This window comes from Xenopus laevis, chromosome 1L (assembly GCF_017654675.1).
Source record: "Xenopus laevis strain J_2021 chromosome 1L, Xenopus_laevis_v10.1, whole genome shotgun sequence".
In the NCBI taxonomy this organism is placed as follows: Eukaryota; Metazoa; Chordata; class Amphibia; order Anura; family Pipidae; genus Xenopus; species Xenopus laevis.
The window spans coordinates 53,147,579-53,171,401 of NC_054371.1; the positions used below are offsets into that span (position 1 = coordinate 53,147,579).

The 23,823-nt window shown below is 38.8% G+C and overlaps 1 protein-coding gene across 5 annotated transcripts in view; it reads right to left on the reverse strand.

Moving 5' to 3' along the window:
* palld.L (palladin, cytoskeletal associated protein L homeolog) overlaps positions 1 to 23,823 on the reverse strand; it is a 214,722-nt gene that overhangs the window by 36,950 nt on the left and 153,949 nt on the right. Inside the window, exon 1 of one of the 5 annotated variants that reach the window (XM_041589228.1) lies at positions 23,195 to 23,664. The exons of the other annotated variants lie outside the window; for them this stretch is intronic. The gene's annotated coding sequence lies outside the window, so the exon portion shown is untranslated. Of the gene's footprint in view, positions 1 to 23,194; positions 23,665 to 23,823 lie in introns of those variants that run through there. 5 annotated transcript variants of the gene reach the window in all.

Here is a 23,823-nt window from a genome sequence, read left to right on the forward strand (position 1 = left end):
TTGTTTTAATCACAAAAATCTATGGTCTTTGTTATTTTTTGAGCTAACCAGGGCAAACAGGGACATTAAAGCGCTACTCCATGTTTGGTCTTTGTGAGGTACATCATTTAATTAGATAACAGTATTCAATCCTCTCTCTTTTCCCTCTGTTGCACTTTGGTAGCAGATAATCTACCTCGCAAGAACTAAACATGGAGTAGCTTTAAGTTCCCTGTTTGTCAAATTTAGCACAAGAAAAAACAAAAACTGTGATTAAAAAGTATGTCTGGCACAATCCTCATTCACCAAACTCCTGATGAACAAAGGGGGATAACTGCCACTTTCAAAATAAGCAAATCAATTAAATTAAATCAATCTGTTTTTGGTAGCTCAGGTCAGTGAAAGAAAAAAAAAACACTAAAATATAGAAACATAAACTACAGCTGCCACAAATGTCAATCTTTTCTATAACCAAAATCAATGATTTACTCTGGAAAAAGCGATTTATTTTGACTTCATTTATTAAAACTAGGATTTGGGAGTAATCAGTTTAGCAGGCAGCCTGATGGACAGAATTAAAATGCTAATAAAATGCACACAGGCCAAGCAGAGCCTAAAAAGGCAGCGAAAGAACATTTCTTATTTACTTTGTGACAGCTCATCCTTTTATCACGAGAAGAACAAGCAGCTGAACTGATGCCCATTTTCCTTTTTTGTCCATTTATCTGTCCAACGGAAATGAAGTTCCTAAATGTCTATTTAAAGGGAACCAGCTGTAGACAGATCTCTGTGCATTTAAACATAAACATTTCAATTTTCCCTTCGCCTGACGCAATAGCACATTGACTCTACTGCGCTCTGCTTCAGGCATAAATATGTAAAATACAAGCTCTCTCATTTGCAGGATGCTATGTGATATGCCAGATGTATTCTGCTTTTTCTGCCATAGGCCATAGGCTTTATTACACAATGCAAGAAGGAAATAGGTGGGACTAATACAAAGCATTTGGTCAATTAGTAATATATATGTAAGTATCCATGTAGGCAACATTAAAGAGCTCAATCCACATTATTAGCAAAGCAAAGTATGTATGTTCTGGCATTTATCTGATATTGAGTAGGAAACAGAAAGTGAATGGAAGTGGTGCATGGCAAATATGATGAGCACCCGTCCTGCATTTAGCTAAGCAAATCCATCATAAAGTATGGGGAGAGGTAAGGGAAATGTGGAAGGGGCTAGAATGATCCAACAGCATATGTAAAAGTCATTGGAGGGTGTTTAGCTCCTCTTTAATATCCTTGACTGTAGTAGTATTGGTAGCACTACATACATTCCCGATTCAGGTGGCAGATTTTAGCTTCCAGGGATTCCATTTTTCCCAGCCTCTTGTTGTCAGACAGGCTTACCATCACAAACCCATATTTTCCCCTTGGTCCAACTGTAACCCTTGATTGTTGAGATTCAATCACAGCTTTTTTGTGCTCATGAACCTGACGTGAATAGAAAGCCCGGAGCAACCAGTAGCAACAATACCACGCAACAAAAAACTGGGCGGCCATACTGTATATTAATAACATTTTAAGCACAGATGGAACCACAGAACTGAAGACAATCACATGCTCCTTTAGTGTTAGTTTGTATGACTGAGGATCCAGTAGATCATACAAGTGCAGTGTCCCTACATCCCCAGGCCCGGACTGGCAATCTGTGGATTCTGGCAAATGCCAGAGGGGCTGCTGTAAGATGCAATAGATGCAATTATTTAGTGGAATGGTAGGAGGCTGTTTGGGCCTCACTGTAATTGGAATAGGGCCAGGGCCTATTTTGACTCCTAGTCCTGTACATTCCTATAAGAGCAGAAGACTGAGGACCAGCAGTAGGTAGAGTGTTGCCAGCCAACTCTCACTGTGCATTATAATGTTTCACAGGTTGTGACAGATTCTCAGGCTGTATTGTTTCTGTACACAATAAAACATATGTCAGGATCAATAGGTACATTCATTGAATTCATCTTCTATAATGTTGTTATAATTTGTAATTAAGTTGCTATCAAAAATTGCAGCATACAATATGTAGGATGCAAATCGCACCCTTAAAAAGAAAAGATTAGGAAACACCAAATCAAAGAAGGCCCGTGGGTATTATCTTAGTACATGTTGTAACAGTAATATCAGGGCAGGACCTTGAGAATATCTTTTAAAGTGATACTGCCACGTTCCAAGTTTTTATAGTTCCATATCACTACAGAAACCTTCCTGGTACAAACCCAACATTTTAAGGCTAAAACCAATGGCAAGTTATATGGCAGCCTACTTCAGCATGAGCCACCATAATGCCCCTTCAACCTTGTCACAAAGCAATTTACTGCATTCATTACAATCGCCAGGTTCCATCCCATGATAAGTGGGCCATAAACAGCAGCACGAATAATTACAGGAGACAAGGATAATGTCACTATAACAACGAATCATCAAAAAATAAAGATATATTTATTTGTAATTTAATCTGAGCTATGTGCTGTGCAGCTGAAGTAATGGACCCCAGTGGTTACTGGCCTAAACAATCTGGATTATTTGGTGCTCTGAGGGGGTGTATGATTTGAACTTTTCATCCCTTTAGATAAACGGAAACAATGTTTTTTTTTCTAAATTTAGTATAAATTTTAGGGATATTCTGTCCAGAGCAAGCAAAACACAAGTTAATGTTAATTATTGGAGTTAAAGCAAAGTTTAGGAGAAACCCTCCCCAGGAAACAGCAGTTTGTAATGCCAATATGTTACACTATATGATATGATTCAGCGCAAGACAATATGATATCCTATATCCTTCACGAGTAGCGCATTCTTAAAGGGCACCTATCACAGCCAAAATCAAACACATATTAACACTCTTACCAGTACAAGCTAAACATGTTTAATCAAACTACATATATAGTTTTCTTTAAAACCTGCAGGTTTTAAAAAAATCCCTTACTTTGTCAAATGGGTTCTTTCACTGAGGGAGGCCATACTGTGACTATGGGTTCTTTCACTGAGGGAGGCCATACTGTGACTATATCAGAGACTCTAATATGCAAATTTCAGGAGCATGCTCAGATTGTAACACTGCTTTGAGTATTCTACCCAGAATGCCTTGTTTTAGTAAACTCCTCCACTAGAAGTATCAGGAGATTTCCCTATCTTGTCCCCTGCTGGTGATGTTATTATGCAAATGAAGGGCACACACTAACTTCCAGCAGGTGGCAGCACTACTAAACAGCAGCTAACACACAGGTTTGGCTGATTTGAAAATAGCTTAGAAGGGCTGATAAGCAAGCAAGGAATTTCAACTGAGCGTGTGCATGATTTCAGAGCTACAGTTGGCTGGGAAGATATAGGTAGGAGGAGCCAGTGAAATCCAAGATGGCTGCCTCAGCTAGAACTGCAGGGGAGATAGGGGAGATCTTGCAGAAGGAAAAGTGAGCTGATTTACATTATACAAACAATTCTAACTGTTTTAAAAATCGGATTTCTTGAACTTTCACATAGTGTATTTACTTAGGAAATGATTTTGGTCATGATTGGTGCCCTTTAATATAAAGTATCCATTGCATGGGGAAAAAAAGTGCACTTTATATCAATATTACTAAATACAAATACATTGTACACAAATGAATAATTGTACAATATAAACCATTGATCTATATTATGTACAAAACAAGAATGTACCAGTGCAGTTTACTCATTTAGATATAGAAGGAATGTTCTTTAAAAAGTAGTGTTTCAGGCTGATTTATTGAATATTTCTGCAAAAACCCTAATAATCCCTCCCTGAATTCCCAGGCTGTGCAGGGTTGCCTGTGGCTCTCAGCTCATTGCACTGTAGGAGAGGAACCAATCAGCAGCTAGCAGGACCTGATAGGGAACTGAAGCCTGTCTGTGCTTGTGTGACTGCAGTGATTGGCTTCTGTTATGGACCAATAGGACACACCTCTCATTTGAAACACAGACAGGGACCAGAGAACATCTATAGGGAGCTCCAATAAAGGGGCTATTTTCAAAGAAAATATTAATTTTCGGCCTAAAACCCACACCATATATTATACATTATTGCCTACAAAATGAGTGGTTTTTCATTTATCCTATAGGTCTCCTTTAAGCTCTCCTCCTCCATCCCCCTCTCCTAGGCCTTTTCCTAAAATGTCAGTTGTCAATGGCCTGTATTGAGAAAGGCCAATGACAGCAGGAGATGTTGGAACACAGACAAGGCGTTAGAACAGCTGCGTGAAACACTGATTTTTTTTCCTTTTAATTTATGTGGTCAGAGTCACCCTATGGATTAGCAGGGCCCCGCACAGCTGCCTGATCTTACTTATTTATAACAAACCTCTAGTGAGAGGAAGGTGCAGGTGTACCAAAGCCATTACCCTAGGGCTGGCAGGACCACAGTGGGACAACAAAACTCATCTGTGATATATAATTGATATTTATTCTTATTTATATAAAGTAATTCTAGGCTTTGCAATTGTTCTTTCTCTATTGCCCTTAATTTGCAATATTGTCCTAATTTATCTGCTCTACACACTGCTGCAGTGAAGGAGTGATTAGAGGGGACACCACTGAGCTTCCCCACAACTTCTACTAAGGGCAGCACCTACTAAGGGCAGCACCCAGAGCAACCAACAGTGTCGTGGACCCACTCTACTGACAGCTCTGAGGGCAAGATCTACTTCTATAAAAATCAGGTAGCCAGGATGGAAATCTGCTTTGGGAAAACAGTCCTGCATTATATATACACGCTGAGAGGAAGCAGTTCCCTAGCACTCACTTCATGGGTTTTTATGAGGCAAGATCTCTCCCAATGGATACAATAACAAAAATAATATAATCCTGCACCTTTAACTAATACAGCATCATTAGGCCCATGTTGCTTCCCTGTGGTTTGTAGAAGAAGAGAGGAACAAGTTCTAAATTTTTTCTGTTCAGCTTTTGAAAGGCCCTTTCATAAAAGAAAACAAACATTATATTTACACGGTGCCCCTTGTGTCTCTCCGTATGTTTTTAAACTTTGGGCGGTTAGTTGGTCCCTTGTCCTCACTACTGGTGCTGTCACCAAATAATTTTTGAATGAAGAAATTTAATGCAATTCAGCTGGACACCCATGAGCAGGCTGCACATTTCCTAGGGCGTTTCATGACTCTCAGTCTGCCTTGTAGCATCATAGACCTTTGTATGACATCATAGTTTTAATATAAGTATAGCTGATCCTACACTAAAAAGGTTGGACAACACTACTGTAAATGAATACAGGCATCAACGCAGGTCTATGTAAACGGAGGAGCACATGATAGGCCAGAATGGGGGTGCCTCACGAGTTTGCTTTGTACTTCAACCCAAATGGCTCTATCTGTACAACCAAATAGAGTTTTATGGCTTAGCAAAAGCTGCAAGGCTTCAGGTTGTACATCCCTGTACTAAATAAAACAGGCTGTCAATCACTACCTTGCTCTGAAGGATTAAACATGAATAACTCAAACCTCTGTCACTAGACTGTCAGCTACATACTCAAGATCTAAGAGACATCCAGTGTTCTTATCACGTTATGGTAAGGAGCTGCCAAAACACAACATCTCCTCAGGGTGTTTCCAAAATAATATGCAGAGACATTCTTTGATTTTCTCTCGCTCATCTGTCATATAAACCATTTCTTGGGATTCATCTGAGTGCCCTTCCTGTGGGCAAGTAAATAGTCAACTTGGTTTTTTAGGCTACGGGGATTGTTATGAGATTGTAGATTGTGTTATGAACAGTCTCTCAATGACTTGTTGTATTGCATAATACATTGTAGGTGGATTTCTTTGAACATATCTGTATTTCCACATGAGCAGATGCTACCATGTTGCTTGCCTTGGCTGACGCATTCCCTACAGACTGCACTAGAACAATGTGAAGTATTTATGTGAAGTTTTACATCCCCACTGAAGTACTGTATTGTTGCATTTGTTAAAAATGCAAATAAACATTTTCATCAGTCAAATAAAACCAGCAGGGCTGCGAATGGATTCTGCTAATAGCAAAATATATTATACTTCTATAAAAGGAAAATCCATTCCAGAGCGGGATCCTGTTTCAATTAGCACTGCCATATGATGTGTTAAGTCTTCAGTGACGTGTGAGAGTAAAACCAGCTGAGAAAAGGAAGAGAGGAACATGACAATAAAAAACAACTTGACAACAATTTCCTCTTCCTAATAACAAATAAAAACTAACTCATGATACCCAAATGATCCCAGGCCTGCATCCTACCCTGATCCAGTCATAAATCCTCATGTGCTGAACATCTGTGTCCCCAAGAAGGGTTCGCTACATAGAACTGAGCACAAACGGACATGTTTTTTTCATTTCTCTACACCTTCTGCTGTTGTTTAATGCAAACCCCTTATTTGAGTTGGAACGATGGGCAGTTTCACAGCTGGAAGGGGAAGGTAGGATTCTCCTTGTTTGACAGTTACCCTTTTATAGAACTCTTTCAAACTATATGGAAAGATGAAAGGTTTTGCTTGCATTCTTAATGGAATACCTGCATTTAAATCTTCCTCACTCCATGTTCAAGAGAAACAGAAAAAACTTTTTTCCTTCATAGGAAAGTAAAGTAGAAATCAAGAGAAGGAAATTAAAAAGCTGAAAAGTTTGAGGGAGGAGAGCTCTTATTTCCCCTTCAACAATATAATGCAGAAGCAATCAGCAAAGAATGCCAGTGGAATGGTAATAGATGGTAATAAACAGGTTAATACATGCTAAAAATATGTATAAGGGAAAGCAACCAATGCTGGCTGGGCATCAGCGCTTTGGCTGTGGGAAAATCGCCAATGTGAAGATGTGAATGTTCTGTGCCTTATAGAAATCCAAATTGCACCTGCTGCCGACAAAATATTGTCCGGCCTACTAAATTGCACTGGAACACAGTTGTAGCCATGTCTATTGAACTGGCTTCTTATAACCTCATTTAGTCTCTTTCCTAATAAACTGGCCACTTGTAGCCTGAAATACCGGCAAATTTAATGAAGTGCATGCTCATGTGTTCCACTGCCTGTGCAGAAATAAACGAATAAAGTAAAAGACAGACTTGATAAGACCAAGTAAAATGTATTTCCCAGAAATGCCAGATTTTGAATCAATGATACATATAAGACACTTGTTCAAGAGCTGAATAAATCTCTTGAAATAAAAAAGGTAAAAAAAATCTATCAGGGCCTGCATCTGAAACCCACCGGCTATCAGTAGTTCAGTACAAGTACTGGGATGGAGACTTACTGAATAGTACTAAATATCAACTTCAGGAAACCAGAACCTTCCTATCATTTTTCTATGAAACTTCACATGTAAGGGCAAATAAAATTGGGGAAGAAGATTGGTTGTTTTCCATCAAAGGTAAAAGAATTTATTATGTAGGCAAAAATGCACCCCACTATGGTAAATATAAGGATATTTGAAGTGACAGAATTCAGTGCCACAGGTCAACTGCATTTACATTAGCAGTTACAGTTATAACCAATGTTACCACTAAGCATCATATATAGGGATTTCTGTTACAGTTTACAAATGGCTTCTATGAATTATACTATGATACCTATAAGACCTGAAACAGCTGAATTGGTGCTTGCAAAAGAATCATTGTGAGATGGCTTACAGCTCTTCCCATTTGTACTTGAGGTGAATGTTTGCAGCACCCTTTGTGACTACCCCTCGCACCCTAAATACAATAAAAAGGTGGGGCTTTATTGTTTCCAACTTGGTGTCCACAGCCATGGCAGTAACTGTAATTTGAAAAGTTCTATCCTTCAATGGAAAATATGATTGGTGGGTGCCACTGAAGAAGAGAGACCACAACTGGAGGAGAGACAGGTGTGAGTGTCTGTAATAAGTTGTACATGTTGGACACAGTGAACATATACAATAGCTATAGATGTGAATATACTGTGAATCTAATCTAGCTTTGACTATAAGGAGTATCTGCTCAGTAATTTTAAAGGGTAAAGGCAGTCTCTAGAGTAGATGAGCTGAGAAAGAATAAAATCCCCACCTAAAGCTTTCCACTGTTTCTCTCCAACCAGCGAGTTTATTGAAATAACATGCACCTAAAAAAAGATACTTATTATTTCCACTCCATATAAAACTAATGGTGTGCTCCAGCTTAATTGCACTTGCTATATATCTATATATATCTGGCGCTCGGCGTTCCTGCGGCATTTTCCATAGGTATGCTGTTCACATAAACACTACGAGTGTTGGGAAGCTGGCCCCTATCCAGGCCTGTTACATCACTCTGCCTTATTACGGAAATTTTCTTAAATCTGACAACCTGCTTTAAACAACCTTAGCTGTAAAGGAGAGTCTTTATTTTAATCATGAATAATCCTACAATTCTATAAGAAGAGTGATTGCACTCGCAGTCAATAAATTTCAATGTATTCTTCCAGAAGGTTCTTCAACAAAAGGAAAAGATCCAATTTACATCCCAGCCTGTCTAATAAACTTGTATTGGTAACTGTAGAAAAAGTGTCTGATATGTGCTGGGCAGGCACTGTTTGATACAGCCACACTAGTTGCCTAAAGATGCCCATAGATCCAGCTGCTTCACCTGAATAATGATTGGTGACAAACAGGGAGATGATAGGCCACTGACTGCTTTTTTTGGCCATTCCTGACCAATTCAGCAGATTATCAGTCTGTATTGGACCAAAATGATGACTTTCCTGAAGGTCCCACTGGACAAGGACCACATTTTTCAGTAGAACTTAATGCAGTCCTTACTCTGGGCCCTTCTATGATCAGAGCGATTTGGCCCTCCACTTGGGTTGGGAAGTCAGGCATAGATCTACTCGTTTGTCAATCTCACCAAATGAGCAGATCTTCTTATGTATGGCCAATTTAAAGCTGGTGACTACACTCTCTGATCCAGAGCTGGTCATACAATATCATGTGTGGCTTAACTTCAATAAAGCAGGCAACATACTTATAGTTTCAGACACTGGAAAATGGTAGGTGGCTCGCCAGGCTTAACCAATAAATTAGATTTGAACCAAGCATCTGTAATGGCCATGAGACGTAGTGCTAGAGAGTCGTACAAGTCGTACAAGAGGTATCATTTGAAAATTCACAGCTGGTCAGTATAATGATGATTTTAGGCAACCATATTGACTAACAAAGAAGCCTGTACTAGGACAAGGTATCAAAGAAAATGTCTGTCCAATATCACAACTGTCATGCCACGAGCCAATATGTTTGTCCTTGGTACATTATGTTCATTCACTTTACATCTAAGCACTCAGTAAAGCCCAAATCATTATGCCATAAGAAAAGCTAGATCTCACATTATTGCTTTTATTTAAATGCCTCTGACATTTAATCACTTCCCTCTGTTTGAATTCCAGCTGTCAAATTCAAAATTTGCTTACATTTGTAAAAGGTTTAACCTTGGTGTTGTCAAAACAAATACAACAACTTTTACAAAGTTGGGCAAACACACCCCAGTGTTAAATTTAGGGTATAACTTTTTATGCAGAGCCAGTTAGCGATTCTTCTACTCTCAGCAGTGGCGTAACTGGAAATTAATGGGACCTTTACACACAGTTTTTACCACTTCTCACAATGGATAAAATCCTCTGAACACCTATAATAATATATATAAAGAATTTTCATTGGGCCCTCTACACCCTTGGGTGTCCCCAGCAGTCACTGGGAATGCTGCCTCTATTCTTGTGTCCTATCTTTGGGTGGAGCTCACAGTGGAGGCCAGCTATTTTTTTTTATAAGTGGGGCATTTCAGTGCAAGAACTTGTTTACAGGAGAGAATTGTTACCAGGCATCAAATCAAATAGAAATGTGATCAAAGTTAAGGTTTGTGGGCATCTGCTCTGTAGATGAATTATTATGATTAATAAAATGCTGTGATTACAGTTCAAAGATACCGCATGCAGAGCTTTTATAACTGAAATAGGACTCAGCACAAAAGACAAAGCAAAAAACCCTATGAAAATATTCCTGCCGGGATCATAAATTGTACTTTGATTTTAATTTGAGTTGAACCCAAAGATAAAAGATGAGAAGGAAAACACAACATGAATACAGCATGTAATCAAGTGTTCCTCTAATTTCATGTAGGCCACATACACAAAAATGAGCTTTATATGCTCATCTTACAACTATGAGCACATAGTATTTTGTCGGTTCAAAGACTGAATTATGTCGGTGCACTGCAAGCTGCCTATACACAGTAAATACTCTGCGTCATACCTGTATTTTTTCTTTTTAATGATTCTTTGGGGGGACTTCTCAGAATCCTGACTTTATTTCAATTATATTGTTCCCTTTGCTCATTGCAATGGCAGAAAATGCACAGCTCTGCTGTATGTTCTTTAACTATAGTTAAATATCTTTCCAAAAGGGCACACTTCCCATAGATACACCCTAAAATATATATCAATTTTCTACCCACCAGCTCCATTCACCTCCAGCTTCCAGGACCCAACAACAAGATTTTTCATTTGGGTTCCATGCTTAGCAACAGGAGAAAGAGGGAGAAAAGATGAATAAATTCAAGACAAAACACGCCTTTTAACATATTCCTTTGATCACTTGCTCCAAGCATACAAATATATTCTGACATTGTGGCAAGTACTACTATCATAGAGGACTGCTTGGAGGCATTGGCCATGTCAAGACGGGTTACTCCAGAATCACAAACCAAAGACAAACACATACAATCTGTACAACCACCCAATAAACAAAGTCAGTGTCGCTTGGTGGCGAGCAGTCATGCAACATAAACACAGCTGGCAACAAAAATGAAGTCATCATATTCTAGAGTGCATACAGGCCCTTAAATGAAGGGTTGAAAGCTTAGTATTCTAACTGTGCTTTCATAAATGATAAGAATTCAGATTCAGGGGGGACAAGACTGGTGTATCATGTCTACACGTTTTAGTAATCTATATGAGTAAATAGTTTCAGATAAGTATTATGTTCTCAATACCCCGCAAGAATGAACATGAGTGGCTGGTAAATAAGGGACAATAGGAGACCTCTCAAGCTGATATGTACATTAAATTTGAATATAAACGAAATTCGACTGGGGGGTTATTTAATAAAAAAAATTTGAATATATGAAACTCGGACATATTTTACCGACCCGAAACCTCAAATGAAATTCGGCCAAACTCGATTCGAGTTTTTTCTCTGAAAAAAAACTGTCAGGAAGGATAAAAACATCTCCAAATTGGTCACTGGACGGCTCCCATAGACTTATACATGAATTCAGCAGGTTTTATGTGGCATATAGTCTAATTTGAATTCATAAAGGGCCAGAGTATGATAAATCTCAAAAACTGAATTAGAATTTTTTTAAAAGCTCGAATCGAGTTTGGATAATTCCTTAGTTGAATTTGACAGTTTGGACCATAAAATTTTTTTTTAAAATTCGACTTTTTAATCTGCCAAATGTCAATTATTATATAAGAAATCACTAGTTTTTGTATAGAGGACGTATAAATGAAACATAATTGTAAAATCAGAATTGTAATGTGCAGGGCTGGGAAACACTTTCTTTTTGAAAAAATGATCTGTAGAAGTTGATGGATGTATCTTATTCAACCTCATCTACTCTGTAACTATCAGGGTTAGCTAACTAGCAACCCTCCTGTTGGTGAAATACAATCCAGGCAACCCTACCTACAAATCATTATCTCATTTATGTACTTTGTACATAACCAGGGTCATCATCTTTCCGTTAGGGGCTCATTTTAGATTGGGGCCCAGGGTATATATCTTCTCTGCTCTGCCTTAGAACTCTAAACCCTGAAACTGACTGTGGTTAGCTACAAGTCAGCCCTCCCTTATCCTGAACAAAATAATTCAGCCAGCTTTGAAGTTTCACAATTCACGCTCAAGCTATTATTACTAGAATGGCCATTACAGACTCTAAATGGGACCACACACAAACCTTTCAGATCACAGTAAGTGTTATCTACATTACAATTGCCTCTTGTCATTATGAAGCACGGAGCACACATCTGCTATGGGAAATATTGAGTATGTCTCTGTCTTAAGCCTGGAAAATCACATTAAACATATCTTCTAAATTAAGTAATTGAAACAAAAATTGGAATTTGAAACTGAGCTTCAATACTTACATAAGTTACTTAAAGGTGGTATCATTAGCATCTTGGGAAAAAGATGCAAAAGCATAAACTTGTGCATTTTATTTAAAATATTGGACCAGTTAAAGCTGGCCAGAATAGTTATAATGTATCCCTTGCAGGAGATGGTACAATAGAATTCCTGGTTGTCCTGAAAGAAAGCCGGTGGATGAAGCCTATATTTATTTTGTGTGCACATGCTTTGTTTTGGGCTAATTATTAAACAGGCTGTAGTTAAAGAGGTCCCTAATCCTTTCCATAATTTAAGTGCTTAATGGTATTATTCATATTCGGCATGTTGATGCAAACTGTTAACAGTTAACAATAAAACTCTGTACATGGTATATTTGCTTTATCCTTAACCACAGCCATATAGCATGTGCAGCTTAAACGTCTTTCATTCAGGATTTCCGTTTTTCTTAATCTTATTTACTCAGATATTTTATTTGCACAGTGGTGGAGATGGAGAAGCTCACTCAGCTTCAACTAAAGGGTGGGGGGGGGCATTATCAGCACAATTAAAAAAAAGAAATACATAGACTTTGCAAAGAAGGGAGAAACAAATAGTTACAATGTGTATAGCTTTGAACTCTTTTGTCTTTCTCTGTAAATCAATGACATTGATAGATAGATTCAAGAATTTTCCTTTTTTGAGTATGTCTTTGAAAGCTTTCATCCAGGTCATGATTTACAGTATGTACATAGGAGAGAATGGAACCATTGTGATTGGATGTTGGTGACAATTACTGGTAGGGGTTTCAAATGCCGGGGAATTCCCTACCACTCAGTTGAACTGAAGAAGCCACTTGAATAAGTGGTGAAACGTTTTCAAGAATACTCAGAAAGTCCAATTGCTGTTTAAGCATTATATCGCATGAAGAGACCTTATAGATTAGAATAGAACTTGTTCCAACCTCTTTATGACGTGATGTGTGCTAGGTTTGCCCAAAAAGGGCCTTCTTTGATTTATTTAAATTTTTTAGGGCAGCTCCCAGCCCTGCACAATAGAGTTCATACAGTCCTGCAATTTTTGCACCTGTGGTTTGATTTGAAAAACTGAAATCTTCTCCACTGAGAAGCAACCCTCATGCTCATATATATTCCCCCTGCTTGGCCTATTAATTTGCTGGGTAACCTTAACTTCCCCTCAAAGCCCTGCAGCAACTCATATTAGGGCAGTCTCAGTGGTCGCTAAAACTTCCTGCAAAAAGGTAATTATTCATGTATTCATTGGTTCTGCATTTCTGTGAGAGCTAAGCAGTTCCACACAAAAGGGTACACTAGTACTTACTATAATTATTCACTAAATGCTGTAAGGCCTTCAAGAAAAAGACCACAAAAAACAAAGGAACAATAGTAATTTTACTTGACATACTATGGATTTTTTTTTACAGTGAAAAGTATTTTCTTTTAGGGCTCTTACAATTTGTTTTTACCTGCGATCCCCTGCGTTCAGCCGCAGGGGAGCGCAGGAGTAGATGAACTGAATTCTTTTCAATAGGGCTAAACTCACACAAGTAATCGCCGAACCCAGGTTGGGACGCAGCATGTTGCATTTTTCCTGCATTCTGCGCTTACATGCGTCTGTGTCCAGCCACATTGAAAAGAATTCAGTGTGTCTTCTCCTGAGCTCCCCTGCGGCTGAACGCATGAAACCGTAACGCAGGGGATCGCAGGCAAAAACGCTCGTCTGTAAGAGCCCTTACAGTGTGTGATTTTGATGCTTCCAGTGCTATGTTTTTCAATTGCTCAAACTGCTCAAATCTACCCCCGCTGGCTTGCACGTGAACTGCCTGCAAACGCTTATACCAGTGCTCATTAGATGTATTTCCAGGCATCTCCCAACTAATTAACAATGTAACCAAACTGCTTGTAGGCGGTTGATTTGCAAGTCAGATGGGTCGGTGATTGTGGACACTTTGGTTCTGCGTTTTTAGGCTACTTAAAAACACTCCATTTGCCATACACCTGGGTTGTTAACCTTCCAAACACTTTTTTCAGTTCAGATTTTTCCCCAGGAATAAAGACTTTTTTCATGAATTCATTGGTTCTGCATTGCTGTGAGAGCTAAGCAGTTCCACACAAAAGGGTGCACTTGTATTTACTTTAATTATTTACTAAATAAATTACTTTCCACTTTTTATTTTTTACTGTTTTTTCAAAATATAAGTTTAAAGTTTAATGTTCCTGTCTCTGGTCTGGCAGCTCAATAGGGTGCAAATTCTGAACTGTTACAATTTTGCAACACTTAGTTGATACATTTCTCAGCAGCAACTATTGTATCAATTCTAACAGCAGCCTGTAATGAAACTCAGGGATTCTGCTCAGCAAGGACAAAGATAAGAAATGTATCAACTAAATGTATCAATTTAGAACAGTTTAAAGGGTCGGCGACCCCCTCCCAGAAATGCTTTAGAAGGTGCAAAATTACACTTTTCACTTCAATATTAGAAAAATGGTCACACATTGAAAATCGAAAGTACTTTATTTCTGGTGAACTGTCTGAAACCAATTGAAAAATGTGTTGGAAGCTGAACAACCCATTAAGTAGAAGTCCTGGTTTTACTGCTGTGTATTGGTTATCGGCCATATTGTATCTGTTGTTTATAAGGGTGGTGGCAGATGTGGATATAAGTCGGGCTACTTCAGAAATCCAAAGCTATTTGTATGCCTTCTAGCTGGCGTATTTGTATTCTTGCCGACGGGAAGGCATTTTGGGGAGATTAGTCACCCGCAGTAGAGAAGATTTGTCACTGGGCGACTAATCTCCGCGTCTGCCACCTCCCTAAAGCCCCATCTGGGGAGGAAGCCTTAAATAATACATAATATAATAAATAATGGCTAATAATTACATTTTCTGTAGTGCATAAAGCCCCATCTGGGGAGGAAGCCTTAAATAATACACAATATAATAAAAAATATTTAATTATGAACTGCCCCAAAAAGCCCTACCAGATATTGGAACCATCAACGGGAAACTTGTTATCTAGAAAACTCTGAATTACAGGAAAGCCATCTCCGATAAGCTCAATTTTTATCAAATAATTCACATTTTTAAAAAATGATTTCATTTTTCTCATGTACCTTGTACTTGATCCCAACTAAGAGATAATGAATCCTTATTGAAGCCCAAATAATCCTATTGGGTTTCATTAATATTTAAATATTTTTTTGCAGACTTAAGGTATGGAGATCAAAATTATTGAAAGATCCCTTATCTAGAAAAGAATCTGGAAAACATGTCCCCCACCTGTATATTGAATTTCTGCATAGTAGTGAATAGCTTTTTAAGACATGCAACTTTGTGATTAGAATTGCTCCTAGTAAATGTGGCCTTAAGGGTAAATACTTTTAGGCAACTTTTTTCCCTGAAGTTACTATTTCAGTAAGCATGATTTTTTTGCTAGCTAACTATTTTAGTTTTAAACTCCTGTAACTTAAAAAGCTAAAGAATGATAATTCAAGCCATGACAACCAGTTCAACAGAGCTGGCGAGGGGATGCTAGAATAGCTCTGCAACAGCTGGAGTGTTAAAGGTTGCCTTCTGCTGCCCTAAACTTTGTGAACAAGTAGACAAGGCAGACTAATCTGTCTCATAAATGCTGACAAGACAAAGCAATGCAATCTGCCCAAAGTTACAGCATGTTGGAAGCTGCTTTCTCACTTGATTTCATATTTCCCAGTCTACAATAGAGAAGTGCATTGGTTCAGAATGACAGCACATAAAGCATCCATAATTAGGCATTTCTGGAAGAAACGGTGCAAGGCCTAGGCCTGATGTCAGTGATGGGGAATTTGGAAGGTTTAGTTAGTGCCAGGAGCTGTAACATCGCATCAGAATGAATTACAGGCCACTGAACTTTTCACTTGCACATATTTTCACTGAATGCCTACACAGAAAGCGATAGTCCTTCCGAAAGTCCTGCAAATAAGAGGCAGGGGGAAAAAAACCACAAAGCTGAAGAGCAGGAAGCGCTGAATTGCTCTTTTAAATGGCAGATAATGATGATGGGTAATTACTTAAACATCTTCGTTGCTAAACTCCTGTTTATTTTTACAGTCTTTTTCTCCTTTTAAGGTTTGAACACTACCAAGCTGACATGTGTTGCACAAGGCCAAATACTTATGCCAAAAACATGAACTTCTACAAAACGAGCCAAACGGGTAGGTTGATCCAGCTGTAAATATTAAAACTGAAATAGACAAAGGCAGCCGCAGCTGAGGATCAAGAATACAGTAATAACAAATACTTTCTATAGACAAGGTATGTTCCACACACACAATAACATGGCCCTCCATCTTAAAGGCTCATTGGTCTTAACAAAGTTAACACATTAGCTCATTAACTTGGGCACAAAGTGTTGCTCTCATTGTCATAAAGGCACTATTTGGGACTGCTCTTAGGAAAACATGGTCCCTAGGTTTCCATTTAAGATAAAGTACACAAGAGTATTGAACAAAAGTTATGTGATTTATCGGGATTTGTTTTCCCATTCACCATGCGCAATTTAACAAAACCACCTGATCTATAATTTATAGCTTTCCTAATATATTTTCAGTTTAGCTCAGTAACAGGCTACTAATCTACAAATTGAGTAAAAGTAATGGGTTCCATTGCTTTTTTAGTAGAGATGCACCGAATCTAGGATTTGGTTTGGGATTCGGCCTTTTTCAGCAGGATTCAGACTCGGCCGAATACTTCTGCCAGGCTGAACCGAATCCTAATTTTCATATGCAAATTAGGGGTGGGGAAGGAAATCGAGTGACTTTTTGTCACAAATCAATGAAGTAAAAAATGTTTTCCCCCCACCCCTAATTTGCATATGCAAATTAGGATTCGGTTCGGGCGAATCTTTCACGAAGGATTCGGGGGTTTGGCCGAATCCAAAATAGTGGATTCGGTGCATCCCTACTTTTTAGCATGATTGCATAGTCACAAAGTGCACCAACCTTTGTAATGTTGTTACCCTTGGCCTTGACTTTTTCATATTCAACTAGCACTCCTTCACTGTAATTCAGTGCCCCCCCCCCACACAGGCAGCCTGAAGACCTTTTCCCTTATTCAAATCCCCAAACTACATTACTTTCTGGCCAATATTTACAAATGGCACACATTCCTGAGAAATTAGCTGCTCAGAATTTTATTGGAGGTCAGGATTTCTAAATACTCACTTTCTTTCCAGGCTATGATTTATGCTAAAATACTATTTGGAGACCTCAATTACCAGAGGTAAAAGAAAAAAACGATGTCAAACTTTGAGATGTTCCAGTCAGAGTAAAAATAGAAAACATTCTTGATTGTAAACATGTTAGCTGTAACAGGTCCATGATGTTAGTGGACAAATACACGTGCAACCCATAAAACTTATATTCATGTCTAATGCAGATAAATCAGTATTATTAACACTAAACAGTTGGAAAATAAATGTTAGTCCATGATACAGCTAGAGGGGGTATTTACTAAAACTCTAATGAGCAATTTTTTTTTATTAAAACATAGTTACCTAACTCCCAATGCGTTTAACTCATTTATCAAAAAAATCAGCTTGAAAAAGTTGGTGCGGGAAAAGTCTCGACAAAATCGTGCGACAATTCGAATCATAGTAATTATTTGAGTTTGTCGCCAGAAGACCCTGACTTTTTTTGGATCATCTTATGAAAACCAGTGCCGATCATGATGTCAAGAAACATCTGCCAGTGACTTCTACATGACTGGCAGGTGTTAGCTGAAGAATCTCTAAAATCTCGAGGTTTTTTCCCCCTAAAAATTTAAGTTTTCCCCTTTAAAAACACGACCAGAAGAAACTGAGGCTCAAAACAGCCCAAGGACTTTGTTGTATTTGTTGAATGGCCTTACTCATTTTCTGTGTTCTTTCATGATGTCATTTGGCCACTCTTGTTTTCACAAATCTTGCCCTTGTTTGTTCTGGATTTTGTCCGGTTGTTTCTGGCCACAAAAACTGCAAGGCACAATGCAAGTACAGTAGCTCTGACTCCTGGAGAATGGATTTGTGTGGAAGATTTTGAGCCGTCTGGGTCATTAAAAAATGGGTAGACTTGGAAAGAGTAGTGCTGCTATAATTGGAAAGGGAATTCCAAAACCTTAAATCACCCCCAATTATCACTGTTACAGGATCCACTCATTTCACAATTCAGCAGCAATAGTAGTTTCTGCTGAAAACAGTGACAGCTTATGGCAAGCTAAATGTAACTGAACTATACTGTAAGACTCCAGCAATATCTAGAGTATGGTTGGCCACTTAACTCAACATCCTCCAATTAAAAATGACTTTATTAGGCAGCCTAGTAGGAAGAAATGTTTGAGCTGTATCCAGCTATTTCCCAAGTCTTGCTAATGGGCTTGGGAAGAACTGTAATCTCATGACTACATGGGAGTCGTGTCCAGCATTTGGTCTAGTCGTCACTATGGGAAGTAAGAGAGCACCATTTTTACAACTGACTGAGGAATATAGTTCTATATAGGAACATATATATTATCCACTATGGAATTGGCATAGCTGAAAAAGAATCTAATTGCAGTACCTCATCTTGTTAATACAACAATATAGAATCGCAGTCCCTCCTGCCTGGCTACTAATTCAAGTGCATGATATGGCGCAGCATTTGGATTTCTCGATATTTGGCTGGTATTAAATGAGCGTTGCAATCCTAGCCAGGGCTTTCCCATACTCATGTGTGGAATCTCTTTGTTCTTTAGTCTGCTCTCAACATATGGCAAACTCGTCTGCTCAATTCCATCTAATGCTCAAGTGGAAAAAATATCAACTGCATGTTATAATAAAGCATCTGTTGGAACCAAGGATAACCTCTGTGTAAGACTCCCTCTTTGCTATGAAACTCTGTCAGACTTTCCACTACAGGGGAGCCTCGCAGAAAACTGTTATCTTGAGAACGGTCTATGCCCCTGAGATAAATATATTATAGTTACGATGTCTGCTTCCACATCTGATTGTGATGACTGTATGTAGAATTCAGGGGACCGCCAGTTATTTAACAAAAAGTGAAAAACTCTATTCTCTCGCCCATGGCTCCTTTCCTAGCAATAGGGTGCGACATCGAGTCACCGTTCAGAGTAAGACCTCTGAAACAATGTAATGGACTGTGTCATACAGTTTCTGTCTCAAAATAGAAGATGTTTATCTAGGTCAGATAAAAATGTGTTGGCCCTGTCCAGAAATGTGAAAAGTTCATTCCAACGTCCCAGGACCCTGTTTGTATCTGTCTCAGAAACAAGTAAAAGGGACTGTAACTTACTTCAAACGCCAGCTTTTTACAGCAGTTCCCTATTGTTTGAGCTGTTATTTACACATCTCTGTGTGTTCAGACAGCACCATGATGATTCCAGCCACTGTATGACATAGTCGGTATGCCATTTAAGCGGAACTATGTCATTATGCCATTTAAGTGGAATCTCCAAACCCTACCTTTGAACCTTTACAATCTTTATTGTTGACACCTTACAAAAATCAATGCAAACAGAGGATTATGGGCATTGCGCATGATTTTAGAAGACACTGCAGCTGAAAAGTACATGCTGCTAAAACATATGTTGGAAATATGGAAGCAGCCATCAGAGTTCCCCAATTGGAAAGCTTCTTAAATTCAAGGTTCACCTCTGGCCCCTCCAGTTTAAGATATGAATGTTCTCGGAAAGACAATTAAAAATACACAGATCTAAAATATGCCAAAAATAACAATGGATCTGTTCAATCTGTTCATTTCACACTGAAGGAAAGAAAACTGCTGGACTAGCCCAGGCATAATAGTGTTGGTTATCCCAGACTAATCCAACCTGAAGAATGGGCTTGTCATTGCCAAGTACTGCAATAACTTGAACTGTCCAACACCATTGTACTTTAGACATCATACTTATATCTACATCTACTCTATGTTCATTCAAAGAACATATATTTATAAGTGATGAGGAAGGGTATACCATTACCTAGTGCCTGAATATTTTTGGTGTCTTTTTTTCTCAATTACATAAGGCATTGTTAGTGGTCACATTATCTACAGGCCATGTTACAGTAGAGAGTGGTTGTTACTTGCCAATAACTGAAGCACTATTTCCCAACAGTGTATAATTTCAGGTTATCCATTTCCTGGAGACCTCAAATGGTCCAGTTTATTGATCTGCATGTACTACTGTTTGTTAATTCTGAAAGCATGTCATAGCTTTTTAAAGGAAGATACAACAGCGGGTAGCCCAGGTATGGGTCCCACCAGTGGGCCTGCCCAAACTTAATCCAAGTCTGTTTTCCCACACGCCATAAAGACTGATGGACAAAACACCTAAGACCACCCCTGTGTGCCACAGGCCTAACACAAAATTCTGTGGTTTTGTTGTGACAAAATGCTTCATTACATTGGCCTACAAATGATGTCTAAGCCTCATCCTAAGCAATTGATGATTACAAAAGCACACGCTGAATGTGCAGTTAAAAGTGGTGATTCCCCTTCTCTACCCTTCTACCCACTCTTGTTGATATACAATTACGTATAATTCCCAGCATGCATCCCAGTTGTTGCTTATCTACATGTTACTGAAACATATATGTGTAAATACCCCCCCACCCCTCGCTTTGCACCCCTGGCTTGGTATCTGCCCTTCAGTACTTTGTTTCAGCAGCTTCTGGGCTGTTTCCAAAAGCCAACCCTTCATGCCTGCTTGCCAAGTTTCTGTAAACACATCATCAGAAGGCCCGTCTTTTTCATTTTCCTTCCCAGCGTTCCTTAAAAATACATTCCTCTTGCCAGGAAACTTAGCTGTATTTCTGTTTGCGAAGCCCAATTTTAAACAAATGTTCAGAGCCACAAGCTGAACCTTAGCTGGCCTGAGCGGTTTTCCTTTACCTAACTGAGGAGACAGACGAGAGAGCCCCTTTATGCCTCCTCAAAGCATAAATGCACAGGCTGCCCTCATAGTATGTTATGGATTTCCTCTACTGTATGATTATTATATTGAGAAAATGACATGTAGGAAAAAATGTATGTTGTAAAGTTGTGGGATCCATTATCTGGAGACCCATTATCCAGAAAGCTGTGATTTATGGAAAGGCCATCTCTCATAGGCTCAATTTTATCCAGATAATCCATTCTTTTTAAAGAATGATTTCCTTTTTTTCTGTAATAATAAACCAGTATCTTGTACTTAACCCAAACTGAGATATAATTAATCTTTATTGGGAGCAAAACCAGCTATTGGGTTTATTTAAGGTTTACATGATTTTCTAGTAGACTAATTATGGAAAGATCCGTTGTTCTGAAAACTCCAGGTCCCTAGCATTCTGGATAACAGGTCCCATAACTGTATCTCTATGTACATGTTCTAGGTCAGGAGTGCCCATACTTTACTAATGCAAGGTCTACTTTTAGAGGTGTTGTCCCATTAAGATCTACATCCATAAAATCATTGCTAGACTTCTGTTCCATGGAAAATATTACTTTAATAAATATAGCAATATACATTTTCTGATAAATTATTATTTAACAACTATTTCTTATGTAACCTTAACATAATAAATATATGAATAAAAAGCATGAAACAAGAGGGTCATTTATTCAAGCTGTTTGTTGACAGTGTCTTGAGATCTACTGATCCCTAGCTAAAGATCTACTGGTAGATTCCAATCTACCTTTTGGGCCCCCCTGTTCTAGATAATACTGCATTTTTAGCAATAAAAGGCTTCAGACCATGGCTAGAGAAATATACTAGAAGTTGCAGTTTATCAACAGTTTGAAACTTACACTCTGAAACTTACTTTAAGTCCAACAGTCTGGACCCAATAAACTGATAAACGTCACTGTGTAAATGAGGAAACGTCAAAGTTAAAAAAAGAGCTAATCTGAGCAGTTTTCAGACTGATCATGTACTGGTCCTTTAATGTTCACTTAAACAGATTATATTCTTTCTTTAAAAAACAAGCTGGTATGCATAGTTACCAGAATAATGACGCAGTGTCCACATGAGTCATTTAAGGAATCTTTATAATGTACATGCTTTTTCAAACTACAATGCAATTTTTTTATTAGTTTCACTCTTTTGTATACATAATTATAAGGCAGCTACTACTGCCTCTGGCACTGTTAACTGATGCCACTACAGTGCTGCACTTGGATGGAGTGTACTATGTATTACAGTGGAGCAGTAAATGTTGGGTTTAACTTCCTATGCCCTATAGTGGATACCACCTGGCACAGTAAATGTTGGGCTCCATTCCCACACGGTGTAGTGTATTGGATACCACTCTGGCACAGTACATGCACCCAAATGTCCAAAACCATTCAGCACAACAAGTGCTGGGTCCCCAAACGGGATACCACTTCAGCAATCCACATAATGGGTTTTCTTTTTAACAGAACACAATGCACTGGATGCCACATTGCACCACAATCGGGGTTTCCATTTTGGCTTCCCAATTCATTCTGCCTAAAGCCCTGGATACATTCTTGCCCAGTGTAGTGCTTCGGATACCACTAATACTGGCTAGCGTGGGTTTCATTATTTACACTGCACAGTACATTGGAAACCAATATGTATCAGTATCAATGCCTGAAGACTGTGCAGTTTCATGAATGCTTTGGTCTGTGCAATATGTTACTGTACAGTCCAAAATGGTTCAATGCAGAAGATGCTCATCGGCTCCGAATAGCCAGGGAAACATTATATTGCCTGTAGGAGATTTCTCCGGTCATGGTTACAGCGAGGCATTTTGTTAACCAGCATAAATAAAAGCCAGCTGGGGGATACTAATTCCACTAAGGTACTGGAAAAGACCCTGCTGCATTCTGTACACGTGAAATGATAATGTAAAACTTTCCCTTAGTTCTGAAAAAGCCTGCAAGTTCCACAAATGCCTGAAATCTGCCAGACATTACTGAAACGCCGTATGTGTACAGTAACTGGCTCATACAGTGAGGCTGCGGCATAATAAGCGTTAAAAGCTCTCATTCTCTCCACTCTCACTCCTGATACTCCACTTACAATGTACTATATGTCCCTGTATAAAGCATCTTACCTTTGAGAAAGCTTCTTGCTCTGCCTCTCTGTCTCTGTCTCTCTGACTCTGTCTCTGATCACCAATGAAGTCTGTGTGCAAAAAGCCGGGCAGCGCTGAAGTGAAGCCCAACAGGTAGTGAGCAGGACTGCACATACACGTTAGTCAGACAAGCTCGGATGGATCACAACTTCATGACTCAGTGATTCTTTAGAAGGGGGAAAAAAACCCTATTCTGTCCAGCTGCAGTTTCACAATAAAAGTCCCTCCCACCTCTTTGCAGAATTCCTGCATGTGTTTAAAAAAGAGGCGTAGCTGCAAATCTAAACATTGATATCAGTCGATTATATTTTCCCCCTTTCTGTGTGCCCATTTCATTGAGCGTCTAGTGACTGGGACCACTTCTTTATTTTAGGGACTGGCCAATGAGAAGCCAGGGTTTAATTCCTAGTCTTTTGCCTGACTGAAAACGTCTCTTTATTGTTGAACTGTATGGCAGAGTCTGATCCTGGAACAAAGTACATGAGAGGAGAGGAAGGGCAAACAGTTCAACGCTGCTGCATTTGTCATTTGTCAGATCCGAAAGCACAGGTTGTTTCATTAGGGAAGTCACTGAAAACTAAAATTTGTTCTAAAAATGTTCTCAAATT